General features: G+C 42.8%; 1 protein-coding gene across 1 annotated transcript in view; it reads left to right on the plus strand.

Moving 5' to 3' along the window:
* Positions 1-5,322: 5,322 nt before the first annotated feature.
* LOC5573425 (nuclear hormone receptor FTZ-F1) overlaps positions 5,323-17,096 on the plus strand; it is a 628,100-nt gene continuing 616,326 nt past the window's right edge. Inside the window, exon 1 of the mRNA XM_021842123.1 lies at positions 5,323-5,473. The gene's annotated coding sequence lies outside the window, so the exon portion shown is untranslated. The remainder of the gene's footprint in view (positions 5,474-17,096) is intronic.

Genomic DNA, 17,096 nt, shown 5'->3' on the forward strand with positions numbered 1-17,096 from the left:
CCCCCTTGAGGGCATCCCCTTGTAGCCATTACAGTAATGCGCGAATCACTCAGCTCAGATGAGATCTGTCGATTTGCTAGCATAGCATGTACCCAGGTTGCAATGCATGGGTCGAAGTTTCTCCTCAACATTGCCGAACCTATAGACGAATAAGAAGCGTTATCGAACGCGCCCTCAATATCAAGAAATGCTATAAGAGCGATTTCTTTTGCATTAAAGGTTTTCTCGATCTTGTTCACTAGCGTGTGCAGTGCTGAGACCGTTGATTTTCCGCTTTGATAAGCAAATTGGGATTTAGAAAGAGGCATAGTTTTCATAAATTTAGAATCTATATACTCGCATAATACCTTCTCCATGATTTTAAGCATTACCGAGGATAGGCTTATCGGTCGGAATGCTTTAGGGTTGGTTTTGTCCTTTTTTCCTGCTTTTGGAATAAAGACAACTCGAACTTGACGCCAATCATTTGGAATGTGTCCCAGAACTAAACTTGCCTTAAAAATCTCTACCATGTGTGGAATCAGTGTCTCTTCCTCTTTTTGGATAAGCGCTGGGAAGATTCCATCCATGCCAGCAGATTTGAATGGCTCGAAAGATCTCACTGCCCTAACAACCCTATCGCGAGTAAAAGCTTCTTTGGCAACCTTTATTGCGTCCCTTTTTGCTCCTGAGTCCCCTGATAGGAACCCGTGTGGAACTGAGACGTCAAGTCTGGCACCTTCAGCATTTAGACTCGTTTGTGGGATTGAATCAGGAAAGTGAACTCTTAGCATTTCACTCAGTGTTTCACGAGGTTCCACAGTGAGTGAACCGTCAGTCCTTTGAAGACTTCCCAAACCATTGGAGTGATCCTTCGAAAGAGTTTTATGAAGTCGAGCAGCTACGGGAGTTTTCTCAATGCTTTCACACATGAGAACCCATGATTTCCGTTTTGCTCGTCTCATTTCTTTGTTATACTCTGTCAGAGCCTTTCGGTATAGACTCCAATCAGAAGTGCGTTTGGCTCGGTTGAATTCCTTCCGAGCAGTTTTCCTGAGTTTATCAAGGTTGAAGTTCCACCATGGAACATCTCTGTTCGAACTAATTGTTTTGATCGGACAGCTCTCTTGATAAGCATTTAGAATTTTGTTTTTAATAGAATCCGAAGCTGCTTCTAACTGTATAATAGTCTGAATATTCGGCTCTATTATATAGTCTTCAGAACGGAGAATAGCTGAGTAGGTTTCCCAATCAGTTTTCTTGGGATCTTTAAACGACTTTTGAATCATTAGACCCCCTTCCCACTCGAAGACTATATGTTTATGGTCTGACATAGATATTTCATTAGAAACATGCCAGTTTTTTATTTTATCCGAGATGGATTGACTGCATAAAGTCAGATCAAGGACTTCTTGTCGTAAGATGTTTTCAAATGTAGGCTTATCACCGACATTGCATATGTCAATATTTTTGGAGGAAAGAAACTGCAAAAGATGCTCACCTCTGATATTTGTGTTTGTACTTCCCCATACAAGGTGATGAGCATTGGCGTCACAACCGATGACGAAGGGGATGTTGTGTTTTTGACTGTAAGAGACAAGAGCAGCCATCTCTGGAGGAGGAATGTCTTCTGCGTCGCCAGGGAAATACGCCGAAACCATAATGATCTCAGTACTGCCCCTAGCAGTAGAAACCTCCATCCTGACCGCCACGATGTCCCTTTTGATGAATTCTGTAATTGGAAAACATTTAGTATCATTGCGTATTAGAATAGCTGCTCTGGGAGAGAGCTGGCTGTCATCATATACCAACCTACACGAGTTTAGTTGAATACCTTGTATTCGAGTTTTGTTGACCCATGGCTCTTGAATCAGTGCCACGGAAAGGTGTTCTTTTGTGAATCTTCTGCAAAGCACATCTGTTGCGCACTGAGCATGATGGAGATTCACTTGGAGGATTTTAATCATTGCTGAGGCGTTCCGCATTTTCCGGACGTTTGCCGTCCTTCTTTGGATGTTGCGGATCATCAACTTTTGATTTTGGGGGATGGCTTAGATTTTGGTTTTTGTCCTTTCCCTTACCTAGGCCTGCTGGCTTATCCCCTGTGGTCAATTTTACACTTTTGACATTTCCACTGCCCTTATTGGGAGCCATTGAGGTGACACCGCTTGGGCCAGGAAGTGAGGTCAAATATGCATCTTTTCCATCAGAGGAAGACAAGCTAGCCTGTATGGTGGGAGTTGGTTGTGGGATGCTACTAGAGGCCTCCTCAGATTTCTCTTGGGTCGGCTGTCCAGTTGGATTGTCATTGGAGTTTGGGGTTGTGCTCTTTACTTTCCTCAACTGTATTTCTCCAAAGCGGTAGTTGAGGATGAACTTGGATTGAATGAGTTTTTCCATGGACGGTCCATCTACATTAAAGACCCACACCACATGCTTGTTGTTAGGAGTGAGCCGTTGCATGACACGCCAGTTGTTGGTTAGCAGATCGTTCTGACTCTCGATGAGAGCTTTGATACGATCATCGGTGTATTGTGCGCTTTGAGGGAAGAAGGCTCGAATCAGTTCTGGACGTTGAATCTTATCCTCATCCATTGCAACCAACTCAACGCCTTCCAGGGGATTTAATGCAGGTGTTATCTCCTTTACCCATTCCGCAGTCTCCTGATCCTTACAAATAAGAACCATATGGCCAGACTTGTAGATAAGGTTAGAGAACTTGGGCTTCATTGTCGCGTTCCGTTGTTGTTCAACCCGAAGCAGCAGTGCCTCCTGGAGAACGTCCAGCTGAGTCGTTGAAAGTTGGGTCGTGGGGAAGTCTTTTGGGATTATTCCGACTCTCCTGCGACTGGTAATTTCACCGTAGCTTAGACTAGTCTGTTTTTTATCTTCTGGAGGGGGTTTGTTGATCGTCGAGGCTGTTGAGCTGTTGGTTTCCTGTTGCCCAACGCGCTTTCTCGGATTCAGGTGTTGTTTCATCCGTTTCTGCTTATGTTCTTCTTCAGCATTTGTAGACTTGTCAAGGTCCTGCCGAGTGCGTTTCGAAGGAGTTGACACCATAGCCTCACCCCCCGTGATTCTGGATAGGGCCTCAGGGCGGCTTAAGCCACTTTGTCGGAGTGCTTTTAGCTGCTTCCTTTGGCTCCGAGTGATCTTTTTGGTGCCAGTAGGTTTTTGTTTGTTCGCGTCATCTGTTGGATGTTGATCGGTCTTCCCATCAATAGGACCCGAGGTGACGTTCGATCCTGTGATTGATGGCTGCGATCCTGTCAAGTTTATTGTGACTGTAATTCCATCCTCTTCGTCGTCCATTGGTTCAACCGAAGGATGGAGTCCTGGGTCGTTCGGGAGTGTCAGAGGGAGGTCGGTTTCCATGTTTTCATGCGAACTACTGAGAAGCTCATCTTCGGTCAGTCCAAGCTTACCAAAAGCATTCTCTGTTTCCGTTTCATCCGACTGGGAGAGGCAGTCGTCACCTTTTATTTTGGTTTGATTATTTGCACTCATTTTTTGGTCCCACGAGTCGCTGGGGAAAGACGGTCCGCTGCATCATTGCCCCGCCCTAATGCAGTAAGAGCTACATACTGGAGAGTTCGCCCTGGTGCTCTCCAGGCTCCGTTAGCGATTGAGCATATTTTAAACCCCCTCAACCATTCATCCATCAGCACGGGTCGCATCACACCTTGGGATTGGGGTTACCTGATTAGTAGATTTTTACTACAGGATCAGGCAATCCGTAGTGTTATTCTTAGCCAGTTGAGACAACCACTACCGACACTACACGGCTGAGCTCTAAGCTTGAAAGCAGGCTTTGTCCCAGTTGGGACATAACACGAGAAAGATGATAAAGCTTCGAGCAGTTCGACAGTTGATATATCGACGCAGCGAATTTTTTTTTTTTCAGCAGAGGTTACGTACATCGAATCACTTACAATTGGGAGTCCTGATAAGGTATACTTTTGCACATTTATTTCTTCGTTCATCATATAATCCTTTCAATCGTTTTCCAAACATATTAGATTTAAGGTTAAAATTACTGATAAGAATTTTTAATTACAAATTATATTGTAACCGAATGGTTCTTATAGTTCTTGATAATCTAATAGCTTTTGCAAACTGAAGCAGCACCAGTTGAAACATTATCGCTTAAAAAACCCTCAACTTTTAACGAAGAAAGCAAATGATAAATCAACGAAATACTTTGCAAAATTATAGCGCGAAAAGCAGGAGATTCAATTATGAAGCTTACATGGAGGCTTAAACATGTGAATAACAATTGAATTTTATTTCTTAAGGTCAATCTTATCTGTACCTTAATTAATGCGTTCTTGAAAATGTTAATCAGCAAATTGCTTCGTCGCATACTTCAACTCCCGTTAGTTGCATAGTTTACGCAAAAGCCAAGAACATTTTAATGAATCGATTGAGTCAAATTTCTCAACGTTACCCGCATCCATCCGCCATTTCACCCAGCCTAAACCCGCGTCGCAATAAACAGCCAGTTCAGTAGGTAAGTAGTTACATTCAAACATCGATCCTCCGATTTCGCTCGTCATCAAACAAACAAACAAATAACATCGACGAGAACCAAAAAAAAAAGAGTCGGAACCGAAAAACACAAACAGAGCACTAAACAGAGCCAGAGAATACCAACAGCAGCAAAAACGCAGCCAAAAACACAAAACACAGCAAAGCAAAAGAGGGGTTTCCTTCTGGTTCAGCTCGGTCGAGCCATGTGAAAAATGGATGGCGGTCGTTTTTGGGATGGCCCCGCGGTGGAGGTGTGGGTGGGTGGGTGGTGTGGCGGCGACGTGTTTAGCGCACAGACAGGTTGGCCGTGAATGTTGTTGCGCGAACGTTTTGGGGCCGATGCGGAACGATGTTTGTAGGTATTGGTGGGCGGCGACCGGGTTCTGAAACTGAGAGCGCGGCGATTCTTTCGGTGGGTGTAGCCGGGATTTCCATCAGTGGGGGGTTGGTTTCATTTTAAATACTTCTAAGCACTCCTCCATAAATGATTATATGAATTCCTTCAGGATTTTTTTTATCATTTTTTTATCTTTTAACTCTGCTACGAATTTCTCCAGAGATTCCTCCAGGAATTTCTATAGGGACTTAACGGACTTAAGAAATTATTCCAGAAATTTCATCCAAATTGTCTTCAGGAGCTCCTTCAAAATTTGTCTTCAAATATTCGTCCAGGAATTCCACCAGGGATTATTCCAAAAATTTCATCAGGTAGACGTTATTTTTTTATTTTAAAGTTTGATTGGCTTACTACGCCCATGACCCCATCCCAACCTCGGTTCTCGTAAAGGTTCTTCCCGGCTTCGACTAGTCGACATGCCTTCATCAGTAGTGTCCACTCGGACTCGGAAGAAAGTGAGAATGTTTACATCCCGCGTGCGGTTTCCCATTCGTTCGGCTTGATCGCTTCTAGAAGATCGCGCTCGCGAGTTCTATTCTACGGTTTTCCCTCACATACAAGAGAAAGGTGATTGAGGCTTACAAGTGGTTCCACACGTGTTTTGTTTTGGAAAAAGATCGATTGAGGAAATGGAACGACGACGACGACGACGACGACGACGACGACTGTTGAAGGGTGAAGGTTGATTATGAATTCAATGTCAGTTGATGTAACCGTGAGGACTGAAGCACTGAATACGCGAGAGCGCGAGCATTTTTTGGGGGGTTCCGTCGCATTTGCCGTTGTTGTCGTCGTCGTCGTTGAATGTAGAGCGTGTGTTAGTTGGTGTCGTCTCGCGCTCCCGTTTGTGTGTGCAATAGGGTGTCCCAAGAAATACAAGTTTTACAAACGTACTCAACTATTTCCATTGTACTCAACTCTAGAATGAAAGATTGCATTTTTGTATCAGGTTTCTAAAAAATCGTTAAAAGTTTCCGTCAGATGCGTCAGAAGAGTCAAAAAGCTAAATCGAAAAAGCGCAGCTAAAACCTTCACGATTTTTAGTGCACACCTTTGAATACCTTTGGAAATAAATTACAGCCTGGGAAAACTTGAAACAAACATGTACGGAATGTCTAAAGTTCATGAAAAATTCATGAACTTAAGAACGAATTATTATTCCATTTTATTTATCTAAGATAGCTTCTTCAATTGAGCTTTCGATCAATGTGTAGAGACTTCTATGAAATGTTACGATTATGTAGTATTTTCCATTCAACGTATATCTTCTGTTGTGCAAAATAAGTTCATCTGACCGTTGTGCACAACCCAAGAATTAAAAAAAAACAAGGCAAAGAAGGCAAGAAAACATGTTAACTGTCAGTGAGCTGTCTCCTCTCTCTCAGATGTTGACCTAGTTCTCCAATTGATCATAATTGTATTTTGGCAGGATTTTTTATATACAGCGGCTAACAGACAAGCTTGTGCAATGCTAAAAAAAAGTTTCCCGCAAGTGCATAATTAACCAGAAGTTTAAATAGTTCATATTTTAACTATGAAGGCTCACTTGACAACCCTGTAGGAATTTCTCGGACTCCAAATAACTCGAACCACACATTTTCACAAAGCACAAAACACATTTATTATATTAGGTTTTTTTTTCACATCACCGCGTCAACAAAACACTACTATCTTCTAACTCGTCATTCTTCAAACTGACTACCCACTCAATCCATCGGGAAGTCCACGATCTCTTTTCTCTTTCGCTCTTCGTCATTCATCTCCCATGCAAGCCACGCTTCTCGTCAAGCTCTGTTTTCGTTCCATTCGTTCCGAATGATGGAGTAGGATTTCCGTACGCATTTTATTCTTTAAGGCGGTAACTACACTGATGCAAGTTGTATAGATAAATTTGAGTCGAATATTTTTCCTTATACACCATCTTATTCCTACATCCTTCTCCTCCCGTACTCTATATTCTTAAAAAAATATTGCTGCTTCAAACAAAAAAGAAACATTCTTTAAAAACTATGTTAGTATTCGCTTTTTTAATTATAAAAAAAAATCTAAATTAACATCCTTTTCTTGTTTTTACATAACAACTTTGGAATCTTAAATATAGAAAATATTGCATCTTTCACACGAAAAATAAGTCAATTATGAACTATTGCAGAACATTCCTGTAATAAAAGATCTTATTAATATATTTGTATACAAGATACTTACCAACACTCCACTTTATTAGAAACGCCAATAATAACAGAATACTAATCTCTACAAAATTACAAAAAAACGACAGTAATTCTTTCGTATATTCAAAAAAAATCATCAACTATCTTGTCAATATTTAATAACACATTTAACCGTTGACACATGATCAATCTGATAATGAGCTTTTGGATGGAAGTACTAGGCTTAGAACCAATCCATCAAGCAAAAGTATCCAATAACAGCTTTTTTATCATTGTTCAATTACATATTCCAACACTCAAAACCTGAGCTTTGGAGCTTACCAGGCTCCAGAAGAATCCATCATGCAACAAAATCAGTCAATAAAACAACATCTTTGTCAATTCTTGTTTACAATGATTCTTTATCAGTTCTCATTTACTATATATTCTAAAACTCAAGTATAATATTCACCAAAACTTATTATGTTCTTTTGCATGGAGCTTACCAAGCTCCGGAAGAATCCATCATGCACAAAACCAGTCAATAGAATAACTTCTTTATCAATACTTGCCTATAAATGGTACACCACACTACCAGGTAACAAAATCGAAAAAAATCTACCACTTCTTTATCAGTTCTCATTTACATAATATAACACTCAAAACCTAATTTTCACTAAAACTGATTTTTTTTTATGGAGCTAACCAGGCTCCAGAAGAATTCATCATTCAACAAAATCAGTCAAATAAACAATAACACCCTCAACTGATTCCAATAACACTTTCTAGGGTGGAGCTTACCAGGCTCCAGAAGTACCAATCAAGTGTCCAAATCAGCAATTTTCCATAAACTTCTACAGCATCTCTTAATCGACATATTCTACAATCAATAAACATCCTCAACTGATTCCAATAACACTTTCTAGGGTGGAGCTTACCAGGCTCCAGAAGTACCAATCAAGTGTCCAAATCAGCAAATTTCCATAAACTTCTACAGCACCTCTCAATCGACATATTCTACAATCAATAAACATCCTCAACTGATTCCAACAGCACTTTCAAGGGTGGAGCTTACCAGGCTCCAGAAGTACCAATCAAGTGTTCAAATCAGCAAATTTCCATAAACTTCTACAGCACCTCTTAATCGACATATTCTACAATCAATACACATCCTCAACTGATTCCAATAACACTTTCTAGGGTGGAGCTTACCAGGCTCCAGAAGTACCAATCAAGTGTCCAAATCAGCAAATTTCCATAAATTTCTACAGCACCTCTCAATCGACATATTCTACAATCAATAAACATCCTCAACTGATTCCAATAACACTTTCTAGGGTGGAGCTTGCCAGGCTCCAGAAGTACCAATCAAGTGTCCAAATCAGCAAATTTCCATTAACTTCTACAGCACCTCTCAAATGACATATTCTACAATCAATACACATCCTCAACGGATTCCAACAGCACTTTCAAGGGTGGAGCTTACCAGGCTCCAGAAGTACCAATCAAGTGTTCAAATCAGCAAATTTCCATAAACTTCTACAGCACCTCTCAATCGACATATTCTACAATCAATAAACATCCTCAACTGATTCCAATAACACTTTCTAGGGTGGAGCTTGCCAGGCTCCAGAAGTACCAATCAAGTGTCCAAATCAGCAAATTTCCATTAACTTCTACAGCACCTCTCAAATGACATATTCTACAATCAATACACATCCTCAACGGATTCCAACAGCACTTTCAAGGGTGGAGCTTACCAGGCTCCAGAAGTACCAATCAAGTGTTCAAATCAGCAAATTTCCATAAACTTCTACAGCACCTCTTAATCGACATATTCTACAATCAATACACATCCTCAACTGATTCCAATAACACTTTCTAGGGTGGAGCTTACCAGGCTCCAGAAGTACCAATCAAGTGTCCAAATCAGCAAATTTCCATAAATTTCTACAGCACCTCTCAATCGACATATTCTACAATCAATAAACATCCTCAACTGATTCCAATAACACTTTCTAGGGTGGAGCTTGCCAGGCTCCAGAAGTACCAATCAAGTGTCCAAATCAGCAAATTTCCATTAACTTCTACAGCACCTCTCAAATGACATATTCTACAATCAATACACATCCTCAACGGATTCCAACAGCACTTTCAAGGGTGGAGCTTACCAGGCTCCAGAAGTACCAATCAAGTGTTCAAATCAGCAAATTTCCATAAACTTCTACAGCACCTCTCAATCGACATATTCTACAATCAATAAACATCCTCAACTGATTCCAATAACACTTTCTAGGGTGGAGCTTACCAGGCTCCAGAAGTACCAATCAAGTGTCCAAATCAGCAAATTTCCATAAACTTCTACAGCACCTCTCAATCGACATATTCTACAATCAATAAACATCCTCAACTGATTCCAATAACACTTTCTAGGGTGGAGCTTACCAGGCTCCAGAAGTACCAATCAAGTGTCCAAATCAGCAAATTTCCATGAACTTCTACAGCACCTCTTAATCGACATATTCTACAATCAATAAACATCCTCAACTGATTCCAATAACACTTTCTAGGGTGGAGCTTACCAGGCTCCAGGAGTACCAAACAAGTGTCCAAATCAGCAAATTTCCATTAACTTCTACAGCACCTCTCAAATGACATATTCTACAATCAATACACATCCTCAACGGATTCCAACAGCACTTTCAAGGGTGGAGCTTACCAGGCTCCAGAAGTACCAATCAAGTGTTCAAATCAGCAAATTTCCATAAACTTCTACAGCACCTCTCAATCGACATATTCTACAATCAATAAACATCCTCAACTGATTCCAATAACACTTTCTAGGGTGGAGCTTACCAGGCTCCAGAAGTACCAATCAAGTGTCCAAATCAGCAAATTTCCATAAACTTCTACAGCACCTCTCAATCGACATATTCTACAATCAATAAACATCCTCAACTGATTCCAACAGCACTTTCAAGGGTGGAGCTTACCAGGCTCCAGAAGTACCAATCAAGTGTTCAAATCAGCAAATTTCCATAAACTTCTACAGCACCTCTTAATCGACATATTCTACAATCAATACACATCCTCAACTGATTCCAATAACACTTTCTAGGGTGGAGCTTACCAGGCTCCAGAAGTACCAATCAAGTGTCCAAATCAGCAAATTTCCATAAACTTCTACAGCACCTCTCAATCGACATATTCTACAATCAATAAACATCCTCAACTGATTCCAATAACACTTTCTAGGGTGGAGCTTACCAGGCTCCAGAAGTACCAATCAAGTGTCCAAATCAGCAAATTTCCATGAACTTCTACAGCACCTCTTAATCGACATATTCTACAATCAATAAACATCCTCAACTGATTCCAATAACACTTTCTAGGGTGGAGCTTACCAGGCTCCAGGAGTACCAAACAAGTGTCCAAATCAGCAAATTTCCATAAACTTCTACAGCACCTCTCAATCGACATATTCTACAATCAATAAACATCCTCAACTGATTCCAATAACACTTTGTAGGGTGGAGCTTACCAGGCTCCAGAAGTACCAATCAAGTGTTCAATTAGCAAATTTCCATGAACTTCTACAGCACCTCTTAATCGACATATTCTACAATCAATAAACATCCTCAACTGATTCCAATAACACTTTCTAGGGTGGAGCTTACCAGGCTCCAGAAGTACCAATCAAGTGCAGCAAATTTCCATAAACTTCTACAGCACCTCTCAATCGACGTATTCTACAATCAATAAACATCCTCAACTGATTCCAATAACACTTTCTAGGGTGGAACTTGCTAGGCTCCAGAAGGCTTCCATAAACATCTACAGTACCTCTCAAATGACATATTCTACAATCAATACACACCCTCAACTGATTCCAATAACACTTTATAGGGTGGAGTTTACAAGGCTCTAGAAGTATTAATCAAGTGTTCAAATCAGCAAATTCCCATTAAATTCTACAGCATCTCTCAATCGACATATTCTACAATCAATAAACATCCTCAACTGATTCCAATAACACTTTCTAGGGTGGAGCTTATCAGGCTCCAGAGTACCAATCAAGTGTTCAATCAGCAAATTTCCATGAACTTCTACAGCACCTCTTAATCGACATATTCTACAATCAATAAACATCCTCAACTGATTCCAATAACACTTTCTAGGGTGGAGCTTACCAGGCTCCAGAAGTACCAATCAAGTGTCCAAATCAGCAAATTTCCATTAACTTCTACAGCACCTCTCAAATGACATATTCTACAATCAATACACATCCTCAACGGTTCCAACAGCACTTTCTAGGGTGGAGCTTACCAGGCTCCAGGAGTACCAAACAAGTGTCCAAATCAGAAAATTTCCATAAACTTCTACAGCACCTCTCAATCGACATATTCTACAATCAATAAACATCCTCAACTGATTCCAATAACACTTTGTAGGGTGGAGCTTACCAGGCTCCAGAAGTACCAATCAAGTGTCCAAATCAGCAAATTTCCATTAACTTCTACAGCACCTCTCAAATGACATATTCTACAATCAATACACATCCTCAACGGATTCCAACAGCACTTTCTAGGGTGGAGCTTACCAGGCTCCAGAAGTACCAATCAAGTGTTCAAATCAGCATATTTCCATAAACTTCTACAGCACCTCTCAATCGACATATTCTACAATCAATAAACATCCTCAACTGATTCCAATAACACTTTCTAGGGTGGAGCTTATCAGGCTCCAGAAGTACCAATCAAGTGTTCAAATCAGCAAATTTCCATTAACTTCTACAGCATCTCTCAATCGACATATTCTACAATCAATAAACATCCTCAACTGATTCCAATAACACTTTCTAGGGTGGAGCTTACCAGGCTCCAGAAGTACCAATCAAGTGTTCAAATCAGCAAATTTCCATAAACTTCTACAGCACCTCTTAATCGACATATTCTACAATCAATACACATCCTCAACTGATTCCAATAACACTTTCTAGGGTGGAGCTTACCAGGCTCCAGAAGTACCAATCAAGTGTTCAAATCAGCATATTTCCATAAACTTCTACAGCACCTCTCAATCGACATATTCTACAATCAATAAACATCCTCAACTGATTCCAATAACACTTTCTAGGGTGGAGCTTACCAGGCTCCAGAAGTACCAATCAAGTGTCCAAATCAGCAAATTTCCATAAACTTCTACAGCACCTCTCAATCGACATATTCTACAATCAATAAACATCCTCAACTGATTCCAACAGCACTTTCAAGGGTGGAGCTTACCAGGCTCCAGAAGTACCAATCAAGTGTTCAAATCAGCAAATTTCCATAAACTTCTACAGCACCTCTTAATCGACATATTCTACAATCAATACACATCCTCAACTGATTCCAATAACACTTTCTAGGGTGGAGCTTACCAGGCTCCAGAAGTACCAATCAAGTGTTCAAATCAGCATATTTCCATAAACTTCTACAGCACCTCTCAATCGACATATTCTACAATCAATAAACATCCTCAACTGATTCCAATAACACTTTCTAGGGTGGAGCTTACCAGGCTCCAGAAGTACCAATCAAGTGTCCAAATCAGCAAATTTCCATTAACTTCTACAGCACCTCTCAAATGACATATTCTACAATCAATACACATCCTCAACGGTTCCAACAGCACTTTCTAGGGTGGAGCTTACCAGGCTCCAGGAGTACCAAACAAGTGTCCAAATCAGAAAATTTCCATAAACTTCTACAGCACCTCTCAATCGACATATTCTACAATCAATAAACATCCTCAACTGATTCCAATAACACTTTGTAGGGTGGAGCTTACCAGGCTCCAGAAGTACCAATCAAGTGTCCAAATCAGCAAATTTCCATTAACTTCTACAGCACCTCTCAAATGACATATTCTACAATCAATACACATCCTCAACGGATTCCAACAGCACTTTCTAGGGTGGAGCTTACCAGGCTCCAGAAGTACCAATCAAGTGTTCAAATCAGCATATTTCCATAAACTTCTACAGCACCTCTCAATCGACATATTCTACAATCAATAAACATCCTCAACTGATTCCAATAACACTTTGTAGGGTGGAGCTTACCAGGCTCCAGAAGTACCAATCAAGTGTCCAAATCAGCAAATTTCCATTAACTTCTACAGCACCTCTCAAATGACATATTCTACAATCAATACACATCCTCAACGGATTCCAACAGCACTTTCTAGGGTGGAGCTTACCAGGCTCCAGAAGTACCAATCAAGTGTTCAAATCAGCATATTTCCATAAACTTCTACAGCACCTCTCAATCGACATATTCTACAATCAATAAACATCCTCAACTGATTCCAATAACACTTTCTAGGGTGGAGCTTATCAGGCTCCAGAAGTACCAATCAAGTGTTCAAATCAGCAAATTTCCATTAACTTCTACAGCATCTCTCAATCGACATATTCTACAATCAATAAACATCCTCAACTGATTCCAATAACACTTTCTAGGGTGGAGCTTACCAGGCTCCAGAAGTACCAATCAAGTGTTCAAATCAGCAAATTTCCATAAACCTCTACAGCACCTCTCAATCGACATATTCTACAATCAATAAACATCCTCAACTGATTCCAATAACACTTTCTAGGGTGGAGCTTGCCAGGCTCCAGAAGTACCAATCAAGTGTCCAAATCAGCAAATTTCCATAAACATCTACAGTACCTCTCAAATGACATATTCTACAATCAATACACACCCTCAACTGATTCCAATAGCACTTTCTAGGGTGGAGTTTACAAGGCTCTAGAAGTATTAATCAAGTGTTCAAATCAGCAAATTTCCATTAACTTCTACAGCATCTCTCAATCGACATATTCTACAATCAATAAACATCCTCAACTGATTCCAATAACACTTTCTAGGGTGGAGCTTGCTAGGCTCCAGAAGGCTTCCATAAACATCTACAGCACCTCTCAAATGACATATTCTACAATCAATACACACCCTCAACTGATTCCAATAACACTTTATAGGGTGGAGTTTACAAGGCTCTAGAAGTACCAATCAAGTGTTCCAATCAGCAAATTTCCATATTTTCTACAGCATCTCTCAAACGACATATTCTACAATCAATACACATCCTCAACTGATTCCAATAACACTTTCTAGGGTGGAGCTTACCAGGCTCCAGAAGTACCAATCAAGTGTCCAAATCAGCAAATTTCCATAAACTTCTACAGCACCTCTCAATCGACATATTCTACAATCAATAAACATCCTCAACTGATTTCGATAACACTTTCTTTGAAGGGGTATTCCGAGCTCCAAAAGTATTCATTTACAACCAAAATCCTTTTGCTGATTATATTTTAAATGTTCTCTATGAATAGGTAGAGACCGGTTGTAGACGCCTTCTCTATTAATCTATTAATATCGCCTATAACATGGACGTACCAGCATTTCAGCTGGACTTTCAATCTGCTCCACCCTCTCGAGCGGGACGCCCATAACATGGACGTACCAGCATTACAGCTGGACTTTCAATCTGCTTGACCCTCTCGAGCGGGACGCCCATAACATGGACGTACCAGCATTACAGCTGGACTTTCAATCTGCTCGACCCTCTCGAGCGGGACGCCCATACCATGGACGTACCAGCATTACAGCTGGACTTTCAATCTGCTCGACCCTCTCGAGCGGGACGCCCATACCATGGACGTACCAGCATTACAGCTGGACTTTCAATCTGCTCGACCCTCTCGAGCGGGACGCCCATACCATGGACGTACCAGCATTACAGCTGGACTTTCAATCTGCTCGACCCTCTCGAGCGGGACGCCCATACCATAGACGTACCAGCATTACAGCTGGACTTTCAATCTGCTCGACCCTCTCGAGCGGGACGCCCATACCATGGACGTACCAGCATTACAGCTGGACTTTCAATCTGCTCGACCCTCTCGAGCGGGACGCCCATACCATGGACGTACCAGCATTACAGCTGGACTTTCAATCTGCTCGACCCTCTCGAGCGGGACGCCCATACCATGGACGTACCAGCATTGCAGCTGGACTTTCAATCTGCTCGACCCTCTCGAGCGGGACGCCCATACCATGGACGTACCAGCATTACAGCTGGACTTTCAATCTGCTCGACCCTCTCGAGCGGGACGCCCATACCATGGACGTACCAGCATTACAGCTGGACTTTCAATCTGCTCGACCCTCTCGAGCGGGACGCCCATACCATGGACGTACCAGCATTACAGCTGGACTTTCAATCTGCTCGACCCTCTCGAGCGGGACGCCCATACCATGGACGTACCAGCATTGCAGCTGGACTTTCAATCTGCTCGACCCTCTCGAGCGGGACGCCCATACCATGGACGTACCAGCATTACAGCTGGACTTTCAATCTGCTCGACCCTCTCGAGCGGGACGCCCATACCATGGACGTACCAGCATTACAGCTGGACTTTCAATCTGCTCGACCCTCTCGAGCGGGACGCCCATACCATGGACGTACCAGCATTGCAGCTGGACTTTCAATCTGCTCGACCCTCTCGAGCGGGACGCCCATACCATGGACGTACCAGCATTACAGCTGGGCTTTCTATCTGCTCGACCCTCTCGAGCGGGACGCCCATAACATGGACGTACCAGCATTACAGCTGGACTTTCAATCTGCTCGACCCTCTCGAGCGGGACGCCCATACCATGGACGTACCAGCATTGCAGCTGGACTTTCAATCTGCTCGACCCTCTCGAGCGGGACGCCCATACCATGGACGTACCAGCATTACAGCTGGACTTTCAATCTGCTCGACCCTCTCGAGCGGGACGCCCATACCATGGACGTACCAGCATTACAGCTGGACTTTCAATCTGCTCGACCCTCTCGAGCGGGACGCCCATACCATGGACGTACCAGCATTACAGCTGGACTTTCAATCTGCTCGACCCTCTCGAGCGGGACGCCCATACCATGGACGTACCAGCATTGCAGCTGGACTTTCAATCTGCTCGACCCTCTCGAGCGGGACGCCCATACCATGGACGTACCAGCATTACAGCTGGACTTTCAATCTGCTCGACCCTCTCGAGCGGGACGCCCATACCATGGACGTACCAGCATTACAGCTGGACTTTCAATCTGCTCGACCCTCTCGAGCGGGACGCCCATACCATGGACGTACCAGCATTACAGCTGGACTTTCAATCTGCTCGACCCTCTCGAGCGGGACGCCCATACCATGGACGTACCAGCATTACAGCTGGACTTTCAATCTGCTCGACCCTCTCGAGCGGGACGCCCATACCATGGACGTACCAGCATTGCAGCTGGACTTTCAATCTGCTCGACCCTCTCGAGCGGGACGCCCATACCATGGACGTACCAGCATTACAGCTGGACTTTCAATCTGCTCGACCCTCTCGAGCGGGACGCCCATACCATGGACGTACCAGCATTACAGCTGGACTTTCAATCTGCTCGACCCTCTCGAGCGGGACGCCCATACCATGGACGTACCAGCATTGCAGCTGGACTTTCAATCTGCTCGACCCTCTCGAGCGGGACGCCCATACCATGGACGTACCAGCATTACAGCTGGGCTTTCTATCTGCTCGACCCTCTCGAGCGGGACGCCCATAACATGGACGTACCAGCATTACAGCTGGACTTTCAATCTGCTCGACCCTCTCGAGCGGGACGCCCATACCATGGACGTACCAGCATTGCAGCTGGACTTTCAATCTGCTCGACCCTCTCGAGCGGGACGCCCATACCATGGACGTACCAGCATTACAGCTGGACTTTCAATCTGCTCGACCCTCTCGAGCGGGACGCCCATACCATGGACGTACCAGCATTACAGCTGGACTTTCAATCTGCTCGACCCTCTCGAGCGGGACGCCCATACCATGGACGTACCAGCATTACAGCTGGACTTTCAATCTGCTCGACCCTCTCGAGCGGGACGCCCATACCATGGACGTACCAGCATTTCAGCTGGACTTTCAATCTGCTCGACCCTCTCGAGCGGG

The sequence above is a fragment of the Aedes aegypti genome, chromosome 2 (genome assembly GCF_002204515.2).
Source record: "Aedes aegypti strain LVP_AGWG chromosome 2, AaegL5.0 Primary Assembly, whole genome shotgun sequence".
NCBI classification, from domain to species: domain Eukaryota; kingdom Metazoa; phylum Arthropoda; class Insecta; order Diptera; family Culicidae; genus Aedes; species Aedes aegypti.